This window comes from Zingiber officinale, chromosome 10A (genome assembly GCF_018446385.1).
Source record: "Zingiber officinale cultivar Zhangliang chromosome 10A, Zo_v1.1, whole genome shotgun sequence".
In the NCBI taxonomy this organism is placed as follows: domain Eukaryota; kingdom Viridiplantae; phylum Streptophyta; class Magnoliopsida; order Zingiberales; family Zingiberaceae; genus Zingiber; species Zingiber officinale.
The window spans coordinates 22,893,219-22,899,419 of record NC_056004.1 but is presented as its reverse complement, the minus strand read 5'-3'; positions in this window follow the sequence as shown (position 1 = coordinate 22,899,419).

Sequence of the window (6,201 nt, the reverse complement as noted above, 5' to 3'; positions counted from 1 at the left end):
GGGTGGTATATCAAAATTTAGGCTTGTGATGTTTCAGCTTCGGGTGGTATATTAAAATTTATAAAGTTAGAATTTTGATATATTGAATATTTAATATACTGAATTTTTAGTATAGTTAAATTTTATATAGTTTAGAATAAAATATGGTATATTAAAATTTTTGATAGATATACTGTAAATGGGTATGGTTGAATGTATTTAGAGCCAAACCATAAGCTCGCAGCCAGCTGCTTGCAAGCTTTCAGCCACAATTTTAACACTAGTAAATTAATTCAACTTTTACATGTTTATATATAAAAGTAATTTCTTTAGCTAAATTATTAAAAATAAATCAAATTTACTTCGTATCTCAAAGTTTCTATAAAAGAAATTAAGATCTGCTACTTTCAATTATGAACATATGATTTCATTTCTCTTGACTTATAAAAACGGAGTGCACAACTTCATTTCCAAACTCTTTTACCTTAGTGCCCAATGTACGAGGCTAACTTTGAGCATTGATCGAACTCAAGCTTCTTATAACCTTTGGTACAGGCTAACTTCTACCTTTGGTATCAATCAAATTAACATTCACTGATGTCTAATTTTAAGACCAACTTTTTACTAGACTTAATTCCTATGTTAGTAAGTCTACCAAAAATAATCTTCAAAAGTCTTGTTAATTCTAACAATTATCATCAACTCAACTAGGAATAAGCTCTATCTTGCGCCATTTATTAATCTCGATTCATCATAAATATAAGATAGGATCTTCAATTATGTTTTGTTGGTCTTACTCCATAAAATGTCCCAGACGGGTTGTTGATTGTGGTGAATGATCCTGTGCGGAAGCTGAGTTAGACGGGAGTTGGCGACGAGGGCAAAAACGTTGACAGAGAGAGGACTGAGATCTAGGTTTTGTAGAACCGTTGCAGGTTTTTCACCTTCCCTCGGAGTAGAGGGAGACGACCGGAGAGGGTACCCATGGGCCTACACACATACACATACCAAGCACACGTGAGTGTTAGAGCGAGAACCAAGGACGAGGTCTCTAGCGGAGGCTCTCCGACGCTCAAGTTAGGAGCAGCATAAAATGAAAAGGAAAGAAGATGAACAGTAGTACTATAGTAGATGGGTGTAAGTGTATACTTGGCTAACGGAGAGTACCTCCCTTTTTATACCGTCTCTCGTAACCTTCGTAATTACGAGAAATCAATGAATGCCAGGTGTTAGGGTATGTCGGGTGGTAGATGAAGTACGATGGACTCTCATTAGGTAGAGGAAGGTTTCACATTATGCATATGGCAGAGTATTAGAATATTCACTGACGAATAGTCATTATTATTTGACAAGTAGTTCTCTGATAAGGACTTGCGATGACAGTGTTTGTCTCCTGACAATAGTCCGAGTAGCTCTGGGGTCGTCCGGGAGTATACTGGAACCATGCTCATGAGAAGTGGGAACTAAGTCCTGGGGTCCGACCAACTAAGAAGTCGATCGGGAGTAGACTGGGATGGTACTTAAGAGAAATGAAGGGACTGAGCCCTGAGTCTGACTAGCTAAGAAATAGACCGAGAGTAGATTGGGACATGCCTAGGAGAAATAAGGAGACTAAGCTCGGGATCTGACCAGCTAAGAAGCCGACCAGGAGTAGATTGGGACCGTGCTCAGGAGAAATGAGAGGATTGAGCCCTGGGTCCGACCAGCTAAGAAGCCGACTGGGAATATATTGAGAGCCGTTCTTATAAGGTGGGAGAGCCACGTACCAAAGGAATTTCCTGGCCTTGATTGTTGCTCTCCATTTTGGACCAAGCTAGGAACTTCCTGATCTTAACTGTCATTTTTCCTTGACTTTTGACTATCATCTCACCTTAATTATTGACCTTCTAATATTTCCAGGGCCCCATTATACGCCAAATCAGTGAACTTGTCCCCGTTCCTCATATTCCTCCAAGACCACCAGGGAATTGCCTTGGTCTTACTCCATAAAATGTTCTTCAAGTGCATTCGCCCATATAATTGACAGATGCGACAGATGCACAAAATCGAAGACTATTAACAGACATCATAGAAAAACACGTTAAACAATTAAAGAACCGAACATAATAAATCAAAATGGGCTGAGTTGAATAATTAAGCTTTCAGTTTTCTTATATTGAACATGTCAAGGAATCCTTTGGCGAGTCCAACTTGAACCCAGAAACAAGCTTATAACGTGTGTGCATGCCAACTTGATTCATAACTAGTTCCTCTAGCACGAATCGATCTCCTTCTCACATATGCAAATCGAGGATGGAAATACAAGGAGTTTCTGTATACAGTAAAAACTTGAGATGCTTTGTGATGATAGAAAGAAGTTTATAATTGGAAAAAAAATACTAGTAAAAGAGATAGAATAAAGGAATAAATAATAGTTGTAGTGACAATCTATATAAGAATCTAAACCTTGATAATGTTAAAAAAAATATTTACACAACATTGAAGTTACTATATTTAAATGTTTTTTTGAGTCTCTACCATTTATAACAATCTCTACGTTCATCATCCAAAACAACCAAATAATAATACTTTGTCCTCATCAATAACATCAAGTAACTTGGAGCATCACTATTGATGTGGTAGTTTTATGTAAACCCACATGTTCCGTAGGGCAAAAGATATGATGATTTGCTAGTCAAAGTCAAGAATGACCTAAAAAAAATTTAGACTCTTTTCAATTGAGACTCGGATTTGATTAAACTGGCTCAGTAAACTCATTGAGATTCAAGTTTGGTTAAGTGTAAGTCAACTACAATGACTTCTATCTCAACTCTTGATCCTGACACGCATTTTGATCTTAGTCACCAACAACGCTCATGTCTCGACTTTTGACTCAAACATCCTCCAATTCCTATCTTACCCAGCCTTGATGCACCTAGTCTTGGCTTCAAATCTAGACATCTTCGAATACCGCTTTCGGTTCAGTCTTAGATCCTGGTATCATCTACATGCTTCGGCCTTAGTTGCCGATAATGCCTATATCTCGGTCTCAGTCGTCAACACCATCTGGCTCAGTCTCAGATCCCGACACCACCTATTTAGCTCTGTCTTGATTGCCGACATCATCATATAATGCTATGCGAAAGAAGACACAATGTAAAAATTGCTCTTACAAACTTAAGTACTAGCATGTTTATGAACTTTTAATGAAGATGACCCAACAATACACTCCCCTATAATTTTTTTTAATCATATCCATCCATGGGGTTAAGAGTTTGGAAGAAGAAATGAAGAAGGGAAAACTATATTAGATTTTATGATAACATATGACTTTATCTTAGTTAATATATTTTTAAGAAAAGAGAAACACACTTGATCATGTTCAAAAGTGAGATTAATAAATCACAAATTGACTTTATCATAATTAGAAAGAGAGTTAGAAAGATTTGTAAAAATTACAAAGTCATCCTTTGAGAAAGCTTAACTACCTAACATAAGTTAGTAGTGTTGGAAATACGCCTCAAACATAGAATCAATAGAAGAAAAATATATACAACTCTTACAATTAAGTGCTGGAAGTTAAATGATGAAAAATAAAATATATTTAAGGAGAAGATAAGATTACAAGTATTAAGTAAAATATATGGTGAGTCTAATATGATATGAGATAAGATGATATCAAAGTTAAAAATAATGTACTCGGTGAGTCAAAGGGGCATGTACCACCAAGTAAGAAATCTTAGTGGTGGAATAATAAAGTACAAAAGAAAATGAAGAAAAAATAAATAGTTTATAGGAAATTATATATTTGTAAAAATTAGAAAAACTTAAAAAAAAATATACAATAGCCAACAAGATGCTAAGAACGTAGTAATGAAGCAAAGATTGAAACTTTTGAATGGTTATATAAAAAACTGGATAAAAAAAAAGGAGAAAAAGACATTTATAGAATAACTAAAGTGATATATTGGAAAACAAGAGATCTTATCCAAATAACATATATTAAAGATGAACACAATTGGATACTAGTAAACGATGGAGAAATAAATGAGCGGTGGAAAGAATATTTTCATCAACTTTTTAATGAAGGTTTATATAACCAATTTAACTTAGGTAATTTAAGTAGGTGAAATATGTATAGAAATTTAAATTTTATCGTAGAATTCAAATTTCAAAAGTAAAATAAGCTTTAAATGAGATGCACAATGAAAAAATCATTAGATTAGAAGATATTCCGATAGAGGTATGAAAGTGCCTAGAGAAACAAAGTATTGAATGACTTATAAAATTATTTAACATGATATTGAAAATGATAAAAAAAATACATGATCAATGGCGGGTAAATACTCTAGTTCCCTTATATAAGAATAAGGGAGTCATACTATGAAACTTTGAAAAAGAGTAATACAAAAATGATTAAGGAGATCATGGTGACAAAAAATTAATTTGAATTCATACTTGGAAGGTTAAAAATAGAAGTAATACATCTTCTCAGGTAACTAATTAAAAAGTATCGAAAGTAAAAACATGATCTACACATGATATTCATTGACTTAGAAAAATTTTATGATAGAATCCCAAGAGAAATTATATGAAGAATTCTAGAAAAAAGAGGTGTTAGCATACTATATATTGAACTAATTAAGGATATATATGATGATGTAATCACTAGAGTAAAGACTTTGTAAGTACCCCGTGGTAGTTTTAATGTGATCAACCAAGTCAAGTTAGGTTCTGTTGTGGTTTGATCATTGTGTCTAAGTGTGCAGGAACTTAGGAGCACAAGAAGTCGAGTGAGAGACACAGCTAACGAAAAGGATGGCATGGGAAGGAGTCGACAGGCTCAGTGCGTCCGAGGGACGAGGTGCTATGGAAGAGTATGCTTGCGGATGAGAAGGAAGCACGCGACGTTTCCAAGGGACGAGAAGCCGGAGCAAAATATTGCTCGAGAAGACCTGAAAATGGGTTCAGGTGAGCTCTATTCTAGATGATCGAGATCACTAAAGTGAGCAAATCTGGAGCGGAATTCTTGGACAAAAAGTCAACTTTGAGTTGACTAGTGTCCGGGCACTCGGACCATTTTTACCCAGCTAGGGCAGCTCGCAGCCTCGACGCTGTGGATTAGTGTCTATGACAGTCCGGGCACCCGGAGCAAAATAAAATTTTATTCTTTTGCCATTGCGTAGCCATTTGTGAGAAAATAAGATTTGCCTTGCTGGGGGCGCCTAGAGAGGGTCGGGGCACTCGGACTGTGCCATGTCAGCAAACGGTCAATTTTGACCAGTGGGCTATAAATAAAGCCCTGATCTTCTCCTTTTCGAACAACACATTTTGTACTTTGAACTCCTTCCTATTTTTCATTTACGAGCTTCATTTTAGTGTATGAGGCTTCTTTGCCTCCGACATTTTGTTTGAGAAGGAGATCTTCATAGTGAGCTTATCTTCCTTGGAGTAGCAATTCTCTGATTGCCAACCAAGTAAACATCTGTTTGTCTTGTACTTATTTTAATTATATTATTCTTTTTTTAATTAAGTGTGTAATTATGTTAAGCCTGATTGTTTGAGAAAGGTATTCGTTATTTTTATTGTGCAGGGCAATTCACCCCCTCTTGTCAGCCACAACGGACCAACAATTGGTATCAGAGTTCAACCGCTTCAGAAAGACTAACTGCCAACCGAAGCACAAAAGACGATGACCAGAACAAACATCCACTCACGAAAATTTGATAGAGACTTCATATACTGGAAGAAGAAAATGGAGCTTTATTTCAAAACTAATTTTGATATATTTCTTATCTTAAAAAATGGCTTTACAGTACCTACCGATAGTAACGGTGAGTTAAAGAAAGAAGAAAGCTGGACAAAGAAGGAACAAGCTAAGTTTGTGGCCAAAGGGAAAATAGAATTCCATCTGCTAAGTGCACTGCCACCATAAGAGGTAAATATAATCGGAGTCTACAAGTCTGCAAAAGACCTTTGGAAAAAAATTCTTGGAGCTTCACGAAGGATCCTCCTAAGCCAAGTTTGTAAAAAGAGATCTTCTTTAGAATCAACTGACGAATCTACGACTAAAGGAAGGTGAAATAGTTCCTCATCTGCACGTTAAGCTAAAGGAGCTGATCACCGAACTCACGAATCTTGGAGAAAAGGTAACCAACCGAGATTCGCTAAGGTATGTGCTTAATGCTTTTCCTAGAACACCTGAATGATCAACTCTAGTAGATGCATATTACATCTATAGAG